Raw genomic sequence first — 12,494 nt, forward strand, 5'->3', positions numbered from 1 at the left:
AACAAGATAAAAGTACACGAGATGCAAAAGAACACAACTTCTGAACTTCTGACAAAACTCGAAAGTTTTGAGTTGAACTCAGAACTTCTGGGTTTGAAACTTCTGGGTTAACCTCCGGACAGGGCCCTTGGGTTGTCGCATTTTGATTGACTCAGAGGTTCTGGGTTGAGGTTGGAACTTTTGGGTTGAGCTAGAACATCCAGGTTTTGCTCCGAGCAGGATTCTTAGTTAATCCTAACTCGGCTTGACTTGGAACTTCCGGGCTATACGCGAAACTTCTGGGTTAGGTCGGATGCTCCAGGTGAGGCTCTAAATGAGGGTGCTCAGTTAGAGTTAATTCGAATTACCCAAAACTTCTAGGCTATACCCAGAACTTTTGGGTGAGGGTTCTTGATGCGCATTTGCTCGATCTTCCGAAAGGTAATATGATAAGTCGATTGATAGAGCTTTGACGTTGATGATCCAAAGGCTCCGAACAGAACAGATCAGGAACCCTCGCAACCACTACATCACTACTCCATGGTTATCAACCGTGCCAAGATGCGGTTGACCTCGCCAAGAAGGCTTTTCCTTCAAGCAAAACAAGAACATAAGAAAGAATAGGTAGATGCAATTTGAATATTACTAATTACCAATGAAGTACTCAAGTTGGGGTTCAACAAACTGCTAAACAGCAAAACTGTCTAAAACAGAATAACATAAGCTAAACCCGAGCCTAAACTATGACGGCTACTGTGTATATATAGGGAGAACATGAGGAGGTCTACCTAGGGTTGTGCAGTCATGGAAAGAGGTGTACACAACCTGGACTCCGACTCCGATATGATTACAAGACCCAACTAGATCCAAAACAGTGGCACATCACCTTATTAGCCTCTGGACACAATGCTAAGTGCAAACTCCTCTGCACTGGACCATGCCATGAGATAAATCTTCCTGGGACTTCTCCAATTCAATCAAACTTTATCCCAGCTGCGGTGGCTTCTTGATGTATTGCATCCATGAGACATACTAACATATATTCTTGACAAACATGTTAGTCTCAATGATTATATTGTTATTAATCACTAAAATCACAATCATAGCCTAATAGGATCATTTTTCGCTACAATATCCCCTTTTTTGGTGATTGATGACAACACAACCAAAATAAGTGATAAATAATAAATGATACTAGTCGTAAAGAGCACAAAGCCTTACCACATTGCTTGGATGCATGTTCTTACCATTTAGTCCTCCTTTGTTGTGGCTCCCCCTTTCTCCATTACCACTATCTCCCCATTTTTCAACCTAGATGCCTCATGCTGCTTCTTGCATCTTCTTTTTCTCCCCCTTTGTCAACTTTAGTATTCCTAGATATCTTGTATCTTGTATCTTGCTTTGGTCATCAAACTTCTCCCCATTTGTCAACAATCTCAAAAAGGGCTACAAACATATGTTGAACTTGAGAAAAGTGTTTAGAGCATTCCTCCCCGGTGCGGAGCGCTACACCGTCTGGCCGAAAGCATAGGCCTTGATGTAACGACGAACGTGCTGAGTGAGGGGACAACGATGATCTACGGTGGGCACTTCTTCCCTCTCCTTCTTAGGCCTACTATTCGAGTCCTCGTCATCGGAGGAAGTGATGATGATGATGACCTTAGGAATTACCATGGCGAGAGGCCTAGGGGAGAGAACTTCTGGGATTGGCTCAAGAGGCGGAGGTAGAGTGGAGGCCATGGCTTCAAGCTCTACGAGTCCTAGGAGGCAATGGGCAAAAGAAACAAAGGAGATGACGGACAAACGGCTTCGAGTCCCCACTATTTATAGCGGGGCAAACGAGTTGTACTATGTAAATGTAGCCGTCAAGATCCGAAATGATGGTGTCGCCTCGGGCGCGTAACGCATTTGGTGGAAGTCATGATGGCGTTATGGTTTGTCTCGTCTCTGCAAAGAGGGATCGACGGCCATTATAACGTGTCAGATCAATGTTGCGATGAAAACAAGCACAAATGGGATTGGGGTATTTGAATGCCCACCTACCTAGCGGTTTGACTTTACTCGATAACCACATTGCAGTTAAAACCATAATGCTCAGGGCTTACATTCTCAAGTATTTAGTCGAGAATGATATTTACTCTTTGACTGTCTCAATCATCGAGTACATGGTCAAGAACAAGCTTTACTCTTTGTCCAACTCAGTCATCGAGTACATAGTCGAGAATGAGCTTTACTCTTCGTCCGACTCCATCATCAAGTACATAGTCGAGAACAAGCTTTACTCTTCATCGACTCCGTTATCGAGTACATAGTCGAGAGCTATAACACTACTCTCCGATCAATGGTACAGGTACGTCCTTTTCTACTCTCCGATCGAGTAATTTCTTCCTCGACCGTAGAGTCAGGGGCTACATCGTAATACCATATTTCTTTTATATTTTTTGGCAAAATTTTATCTGGCTCTATGTCGATCACATTGAATAGAACCAACGGAGGCATGTGTTGGGTTGATGATGGACAACTATACCTCAGGAGGCATAACGGCACAGAGATTGTCACACATCTCACGCCTAACGGGCAAAAGGGTTCTGAAGTCCTAGTGTACCTCACGTGTGCTCTCTATCGAGTTCATGTTTGTATGCTGATCGAATGCACAAATTAATAAATGTTTGCAGAAAATTCGATATGCTTTTGCTTTTTCTAGTTCTATATTAGTCTTTTCCTTATTATTATGGTCTTCTCGAGTATTCAAGGGCAGTGCATCTAATGCCTTACCTAGTTAAGATTTCAAGTGTTGACAGATGCGTAATCGTATGGTCTTGAGAATAATGACAACATGTATCTATCAGTTATTGCATCTACTTATGCTAATCATATTTCATCGACAAAGGAATAGCAGACAAAAGCATAATAGACTGGTAAAATGTAGTATTGTTGCGGGCACTCTCAGATCATAAAATATGTTTTACAAGTGCCAGAGCAGAATGGACCATAAGTCCGAGGGACTCCCGTCACTATCATCACTAGGTAGACTAAGCCTCAGCGACTCGACAAAGGATGGAACCACTGACTGGACACTTTCAACAAGTTTTGCGGCCTCCTTGCTAGTACAATTGAATCCGATTGTCACCAATGACATATCGAGCGCAGGATTGTAACTCTTGAGGATACCTAGCAATTTGGCGGCGCTTGTAGAGGCTACTTGGGACATAAGTTCGAGTGTCTTCTCCTTCAGCTCTTGAAGAGCAAGGACAGTAGCATCCCATTGAGCGATGGCAGCATCCCTTTTAGTCATCATGGCCTTCTTTTTAGCTTGCGTGGTGTTCACTTGATAACTAAGTCTCTCCCGATATTTGATGTCACCGTCAATCTTCTTCTTTGCATCATAAAGAAGTTTTTCCTTGTTATTATAGGAGGACTCAAGGCCTAAAGAAGATAAACTGGAAAGTAATTTTTGTTAGTCACCCAATAATCGTATCACGCACTTGTGATCAGGGACAGACTTACGTTCGATTTTCTCCCTCTTGGCTTTGAGCTTCTTGTGGTGGTTGGCCTCAGCGGTAGCTACCTGAGCACATGTAACCTAGAGAAGAGCCTTTATCGCTACCCACGGGTCATTGGTTGGGAGCGATATTGAAGTTTCATTTCCCTTGAGCTGTGGGTCTTCTTTGAGCGCGCTCGAGGGAGGATCTCTGGTCTAAGGAATTTGAGCCAAGGCTGAGTCAATCAGGGAAGTCAGTCCCAGATGACTGGTTGAGACGCTGGTAGCCTTGGTTGCGCCTCAGTCAATAGTCTGTAATCAACAAAATAAGGGAAGAGGAAAAGAAAAGATTGCCAGTCGACTAGTCAAGATTAGGATCTAGGACAAACCTCTTTGAAATTGGGAAGTGCGAAATGATGCTTGACTTTGGCCTTTTTGTGGTCACCTTCTTCGTTCTTGGTCCAGGAGGCAGAACGGTGGAGGAGTTACACATGGACAAGGCAAAGTCAAGGCATCTGTAGCCTGCAAAGAACCAGATGATAAAAATTTATTATGTGAAAGTATGACCAACTAAAGAGCGATAATTCGACACAAATTACCTCTCTAGTCAAGTCATCAGGCATGATGGTCCCTCAAGTTGGCGATTGTGAGGATGCGCCAGACGTCCCCTAAAAAAAGGCACCCACGCAAATTCATCATTAGTAGAATGACCGAAAGAAAATTGATAACTCGAAAAGAATTAGCTTTTCGGCCGAGTCATTGAGAGTGGCGGTTGCTCGAAGAGGTGATTGGGTAGGTACGCTCGCCGTTCCCTAACAAAAGGCCACTCATCCAAACCAAACGTATTCTAGTATCCACTTGATAATTTGAAGAAAATAAGAAGATAACAATAATTTCAATTTCAATACCCGAGGGCTCCTTCGCTCGCGCTTGTGAGGGCTTGGATCAAGCAACAGGTGAAAAGACGGGGACGATCTCTTCGATCAAAGAGACCCCTCGGCCTCCTCACTGGCTGATCCTTTCCCCTTGTCAACATTATCAGTGGAAGAAGTGGCATCGAGATCGAAGACCTCGCTCGAAAGGATATGTTCATAGCGGAAGACTGAGCATGCAGTCATACAGACAGGTCAGATCAAATAAATAATGATCAGTCCTACTTTTCCATTAAGAAAATCCTTACATCTGGCTAAGGATAAGGCAGAATGCCACACTTCGGTGCGCCAGAAGAGAAGAGATTTTTCATCCGTGCGGTGTCATCCTGTGCAGGCAGGGCTAAAAAAGAGAAGAAAGGTTATTCGATAAAGCTCGAAGGTTATAGCAAAAAGAAAAGGGCCAAGTGCTAACTAAGCCTTACATCTGGCTGCATCGCTGGAAGCATCCTCATCCCCACTGTATTCCCAAGCCAGGCGTGTTCGTGCCTTCAAAGGACTCAATCTCTTGTTAATAAGATCTCTGGCCACATGCCACCCAGTTAGGCCAAATTACCTCAGCATACCAATCCTGTTGGTGAAGTAAGTGGTGTGGTCTGACTCTCTGTGCTCTTGTGTCCAAGAAATATTTTGGTCGGGGAAAAGCCTGTATACACTAAAAGAAAATCAATTGGGTTGGGATTGGAGGCGTAAAACCAAAGTTTTTTCCAATCTGTCGACCAGGAGGAGGTTACGGGAACCAAGATATAGGAGTTTTTCATTCCACTCCTCAATTGGAAACCACACCCCTGACACATTTATTCTCGGTAATCCTCTTCAGTTTATAAAAGTACTGAAAAAGATTCAAACTTGGCTCAATGCCAAGGAAAGCCTCACATAGATGAACAAAGACACTCAACATGGTGACAGAGTTGGGGTTCAGGTGGTGAAGTTCAATTTGATATCGATCAAGTACATTGAGAAGAAACTTAGAAGGAGGGATGTTAAATCCACAACAGAGGAAAGACTCGAAAACTACAAACTCGTGCTCGATCTTGCAGGAAGGGAATCTCTTACCAGATATTATCCTTCATTCAACCAGGCTGTGCGACGGCATCACTCTTTCCGCTTCGAGTTCCGGTAGCCGAGACACTAGCATCGCTGAGGGTGTCTAGGCCACAACCATGAACCGTGCTTCATCGTACTGATCGGGCAAGGCACTGGTAGCTGCTGTGTCTGACCGATTCTCTGGTGAGGAGGAAGTCGGGATCTATAAAGAAGAGCTGGGATCCATGGATCTAAACTTCTTTTTGGCGGTGGTGCGTGCTGGGGCGGAGAAAGCTGAGAGGCTTGTGCAGGAAGACTAGTGGGAATGACGAGGAATGGCCGCTACAAGTCCGGGTCTTACGGGTAAATAATTAAAAAGTTACCGCCTCTTTACAACGCTTTGACCAGTGCAAAAAGAGGAATGATGACGATGTGCGAATCTCTGCACGTCATTCTGCCCGCATTAAATGTGCCTATACTAGCCGTTTCAAATTTCAAAAGGTTTTTTTTTAACTCTACTCGGAGTCAGGTGTTGATCAGTTTAGTTCTTTAATCTTTTTCTTCAAGTCTAGAGTGTGGTTAGCCACAGGGCGCTCGACCTGACTGAGCTTCCACTTGATACTCGAGGAAGGATCCATCCATACTCAATTCTTTCGACTACGAGCCTGATCCACTTTACTCAACCAAGCTTAAACTTGGCAGTACTCGAGTGGACACTTATAGAAACCTCTCCTCCTGGATGGAGTTAGGGGGCTATTATCGAATATCTAACTATGAGGTATATGCGCATAAGGAGTATATCATACACAGACAGGGTATGTACAACACGTATTAGACAGCTCCATATATCACGGAACTAAATCAGCGGTACCTGATAAACCCGGGATCAAGCTAGTACATACTAGAAAGGTTTAGATTGGTTACCCAACTCGATATGATCAGTACCCAAAATAGATCTATCTATTTGGACGTCAAGGAAGACAACTCTCTATCGACTACGGCTGGATAGGAGTTGGTACCTCACCCCTATATAAAGCAGAAAGCCTGGGGGCAGGAGAACAAGACATGACTAGGATGAAAGAGAAAGAGAGGCAAGCATCAAGACCCCAACAGAGGAGCTACTCTGCAACTTTAGCCCTAGGTTAGATTAGATTCGATTTACTCCTTGTAATAGTCTTTGCCACATTGCTAATAGTCGAGATCATCAATATACGACAGCAACACCCCCGCAGGATGTAGGGTATTACTCCCATCAGAGTCCCAAACCTGTATACATCGTTTGTCTTGTCTCGTGATTAATCCCTTCACTCTAAGATACCCAGTCAATTTATGGACATATTGTCGGGAACTAATCTTCGATAGAAAGCATGGTGTAAAACGCAGAAAGGCTAACTCAAAGGCATGGTTGGTTTTGGTAGGGCTCGTCCGAGGTAGCAGCAAAACAACAACGGCTGCTGCTAGGTTTGGTGGTGATCGCGAAACAGATCCAGCAACAAAGACACTCGCGTTTCTGTAGATTGTCTATGAATTTTGAGGAACGGTCTGAACAAAGACGTTCATATTTTTCTGGGACACAATATTGTAGCACGGGTTTGGGCAAACCATCCACTGAGATGAAGAACGGTTAGTTTAGATGGGTGACGGCTGCAACATGCTGCAATGGGCAACCACGTTTCGGTTGTCTCTCCTCAAACAATGAAGGAATCCTAGGGTCACGTAGAAGACGCCATGGGACACACAGTGACAATGATGGCACATCTGTACATCTTCAGGATTGATAGCGAACACGAATGCAATTCTGGTTCACCTGCAGAATGCATCTAGACTGGGGCAGCAGATACGGTGATCGCGTTCCCGGGGGCATCGATGCTCTAATAGTTGATCTGGTTGGTGAGGACGTGGTAAACATCCTGGGGCATGAGCTGGACAAAGGGTATGGTGATTCAACCTATGGTCAACTGGCCAGGAACGTCGATGCCTATCGGCGATGGCGTGGCTGTCTGCGACAGCAACGACCGTTGCAGTGTAGATTGGGCTTTGCCTGGGGCCAGGGCTTGGTTAGGGACTTAGTATGATGGTAAAATAGGAGTAAAGGAGGAGAAGGAGGGGCCCTCACCTTACTTCAATGGTCGAGAAGGAGGATTTGCGGAGACAACGACGTAGCGCATCACGGGTGGCGACGGTGGAGGCACCGGCAAATGGTGGGGCACGAGCATGGAAGCAGCGGTGACTAGGGCTTTGGGGTGTGGAATAGGGCAGGAGTGGTCACACAACTCCTATTTATAGGGCTACGGGTGCCTGATTGAGGTGAAGTCCAAGCTGGACATGACTCGGGTTTGAGTTTGAGATTGTTATGTTTAACTTTTTCTCAGCCCTCTATTCCGATGATGATATCTCTACTGTCCAAACCCCAAATTGGATGTTTATGGACTCTATCTTATAGTACTCGAAAAGATATACAATGTTGGTATTCATTTGAACTTCTAAAAATGCTTTCTTGATTTCCATAAATGCATCACAATAAAAACTGTTTAAACTCGGACTTATCTGTGCAACATTGATTTCGGGGGCCATAACTCCTAGCTCCATTATCCAAGTACTTCCATAACTTCAAATCAAAGTGCTCGACGAGACCTACAATTTTGCTATTGTCAAGATTTGTATTTGAGGCTGTCTTGAACTCTGAAACCGTGTGGGAAGAAGTGGCTGTCCAGGACTCCGTGAATATTTACAGATTTTGTTGATCCTTTTTGTTGGGCCTTCTATAAAACTTGGCCAAGAGTTTGGACTTGAGCAAGATTAATCCCAAGGATACTTTAGGTATATCTAGGGAAGGATATGATTAATGATTGAATAGATGATGAATTCAAGAATTTTGAATTGCAACCATTAAGATCCTTAACTTATTCACTATTGAGTTTTGCAATAATCTTTTCAAAACCTTTTTCACTCAAAACACAAAAGAGAAAGAAAAAGAAAAAGGACTCTAATGCATTTACCTGGCAGCTAACAAAACTCAGCATGCAATGCACACAAAATAATAACCTATATTGATCTATTGATTAAGAAATAGGTTTTAAACCTATTCTACTGGTGAAGCTATTCAATAATCTTGAAATTTTTAAAAAAGTTAGAAATTCTGAAAATCAGGGTGTTACAATATACTACTATCGTCATGCCCCTCATTAGTACGTGAAATGAGGCTATGATGGATCAAAACTTAGCCCAACTGAGGGAAACATCCTGACATACTATTTCTTCAAGTGATAACTCAGGTCTCCGAGTAGGATGTACATCAAACCGGGCATCCGTATGTCCTCGGGTCATCTATTCGAGATTTTAGACTTCCCTGGGTAGCTCCATGAGCTTCCTAGAAGATACCTCATCCTAGTAGAGATTCTGGGTCAACTGAGAAATATCGTCCCAACTTTTTGGAGTCCTGAAAAGGATGGGGAAAAGTAGCTCATCACCTAGTGTTTTTTAAATTTGAACCATTGTGGCAGAAATTTCATGTGGTGGTGAAAAGAATATTTTCTGGCAAAAGATCATGATGACATTTGAATACTGTGTGCGCCTGTCAGGGACATGTGCTAATTATTTTGGGATTTTGTTCCATTTGCTCCACATGTATCAAAAGAGATTTTGAGCATTCAATACGATGAGACATTGGCACAAAAGATTGTGGCTCTGAGTTGATGCGTGTTTGCCCAATCTTCCAAAAGGTAATATGATAAGTTGATTGGTGGAGCTTCGACGTTGATGATCCAAAGGCTCCAAACAGAACAGATCGAGAACCCTCACAACCACTACACCACTACTCCGTGATTATCAACCGTGCCATGACACGGTTGACCTCACCAAGAAGGTTTTTCCTACAAGTGAATCGAGAACACGAGCAAGAATAGGCAGATGCAATCTGAATATTGCTAATTACAAATGAAGTACTCGAGTTAGGGTTCAAGAAACTGAAACGACGAAAATGTTTAAAACAGAATAATCTAAGCTAAACCCGAGCCTAAACTATGATAACTACTGTGTATATATAGGGGGGATGTGAGGAGGTTGAGTTAGGGTTGTACAGCCATGGAAAGAGGCGTACACAACCCGGGCTCCGACCCCGGCACGATTAGAAAACCCAACAAGGTCCGATACGATGGTGCAGCACCTTATTTCCTTAACTATGACTAAGCTATAAGGATTATTTGGTCAATCTCATATACAATCGAAAGGGCTCATTGTAAGCTTTCTAGAATGTCCAAGATTTCCTAAAATAGACTTCATGTGAGAGAGTTATGCCTGTTTTACTGACGTGCTATTCTGAGACTCGACCACAACCATGACCACGACCATGACCTCGACCATGACTAGAGTTCGGTCTGAAGTCCGAGTAGACTTGTCCTTCGAGGGGTGATATCCGGGTAAGGCTGTGGTGCTTCTCTCATGTTCCTAAACAATAAAGCAACAAAAAAACTTAGTAGTATCTTATTCTCTACAAAGAAAATATTAACAATGAGGAACGAATTCACCTTGTGTATATCCGAGGAGCCATGTCCTCATCATACCCCCCTTCTTTACAACAAACCATCCTCGGTTTGCGTATAGCATTATCCTGTCCAAAAACTTCTACACAAAGCAAAATATGCAAGGAACTTTTGTTATGCAATATCATAAGTTCTTTATGAAACAATTGTAATTCTCTTTGAAACGATTGTATCTGATCATCATTGGCCATAGTAAACATCAATTGTACAATGTATGCATGTATCACTTCTTTCTCCCCTTCTTAAAAGAAGTGATATTTTCTTGCTCCCCTCTTTAAGAGAAATGCATTGCATGGCAACCTAATAACAATTTGTATCTTCTGTACAAATAAAGTTGAAGCAATGGTTGTGGTTTATGGTAGCATCCAACAACACTTCCATTCCTGTGAGCTACTTAGTGGATTGCAAATAGAACTAGAAAAACTTGACTTGACATTAATATTGTAAGTATAGTCCTCTAAATGTTCACTTTCAAGCACAATAGTAGAAGATTTCAGATTTGAACAAATATATACTTGATGCACCATATATTCTAATTTATCATTGTATTTGCCGATAAACTCGATGCACCATATTTTCTTTCCTTTATGCATAAGGGTGTACTTATTACTTCGACCATGATATGTTGCATCAGTATCAAACTCCCATAGTCGTCCTAACAAAAGAGAGCATGCTTGCATGAGAACTACATCGAAATCAGCACAATCTTAGTATGAACCAATAGAAAAATGTACCCTAGCTGTTTGCATTACCTTCAACTTACCACTGTTGTAACCATTGAATATGATACGAGTGAGGATGGTTTCTTGTCGGCAAGGCAAGCTTCTTGATCATATCTGAACTTACCAAGTTGTTGTAGCTTCTTCCATCAATAATGACTCGAACATGATAATCCATAACTATGAGGAACATCTGAAATAAATTGTGGCATTGTAATTGTTCCGCTTGCTCTATTTGAGTACTTAACACTCGCTGCACAATATGTGTCCTATAATTCTCCGTAGCAGCTGCACTCAACTCTTCCTCATTGTCGATATCCGTCTTACGTTCGTCCTCATCACCTGCATGGTTGGCTGTAGGTGCATATTCATCCTCACATCACTAGCACTTATATATCCACCGTTCTCTGTTACAATGTATGCTCACTGACTTGGGCAATCATTTATGATATGGCCCATTCCCTTACATCGGTGGCAAATAATACTAGTAGATCAGCTTGTAGAAGCAACCAAAGAAAAGCTCTTGGCTGGCCCCTGCACAGTTACGGATTTGCTTACATCGGGAGCGTGTGACGGTGTTGAAGGTACTATTGAATGTGCCCTACTTGAGAAGGGGGTAGTAGACCATGTAGCTAAACGTGGGGCTATTTTGAGCTGTCCCGATATTGATTTTGACGTACTCGTGCTTCCAAAATTGCTCCTTGGCCTCTGTTGTCATCCCTGCAATTCTTTTTCTGCCAAACACACAAGTTGGATCAATCTAGGAACACTATCGTATTCTTGGTAATCAACTATATTCTGAATTTCATGCCTTAATCCTCCATAAAAGCGTGCCATTGTAGCCTCTTTATCCTCAATAATATCACAACGCAGCATACTAATTTTTAACTGCTGGTAATATTCCTCTACAGATTTATCACCTTGGTTTAAGCGCTGCAATTTTTTACGCAAATCACGTTTTAAAGAGGGCGGAACAAATCTGTTACGCATAGCAACCTTTAAAGCAATCCAAGTATAGTAGGAGCTAATCCTTTGCTGCATACCTTATTCCACCAGATGATTGCAAAAATTTTAAATTCACTAGTGGCTTGCCTAACTTTATGCATTTCAGGAACTAAATGAGAATTAAACTTCTGTTCTACCATCATCTCCCAACCTAAGTACCATTCAGCATCATAAGCACCCTAAAAAGATGGTATAGTAAACTTAACCTTAGCAAACGAATCATCATTAATACATTGGTTATGTTGCTGAAAATTATTACCTCTCATACCTTGACAGTTAACTTAAATCGGTTCATTTGTCGTTCATCGAAGGCATCACATTTTTCTCTCAAAATTTCATCATCCGCGACAGACTCTTCTTGTTCTTAGGCTGCACCATGGGGATCCACTCCACCATTGTTCGGTGGCGGATTAACCAATCGATCAAAGTATGTATTGAGCATTGCAATACTTTCATTGAGTCGTTGTAATGCAGTATTGGTTCCCGCAAGCTTCTTGTCAATGTTGTCATTAATAGTTTGTCGATGATTATCCAACAACATTGTGAGTTCTTACCTCAAAACACACTCTTTCACATCCGATGTTTCTCCTACTATGATTAGTCGAAGATAGAAAACAATAAAAGATGAATTGTTCGTATCGACTGCTAGGTGGTGGAGCAGGAGTCACACACTCTCAAGCGTCTTACCACGCTCGTGCAAGTGTTCTTACCAAACACCACAGTTGGCACAACCGTTGGATGGTTCGTGATACCTTATCGGGTGCGAGTGAGGTAGTTGCAATGGGAGAAACCTGATCGAGAGAAGGTGTAGCTT

This window comes from Phragmites australis, chromosome 3 (assembly GCF_958298935.1).
Source record: "Phragmites australis chromosome 3, lpPhrAust1.1, whole genome shotgun sequence".
In the NCBI taxonomy this organism is placed as follows: domain Eukaryota; kingdom Viridiplantae; phylum Streptophyta; class Magnoliopsida; order Poales; family Poaceae; genus Phragmites; species Phragmites australis.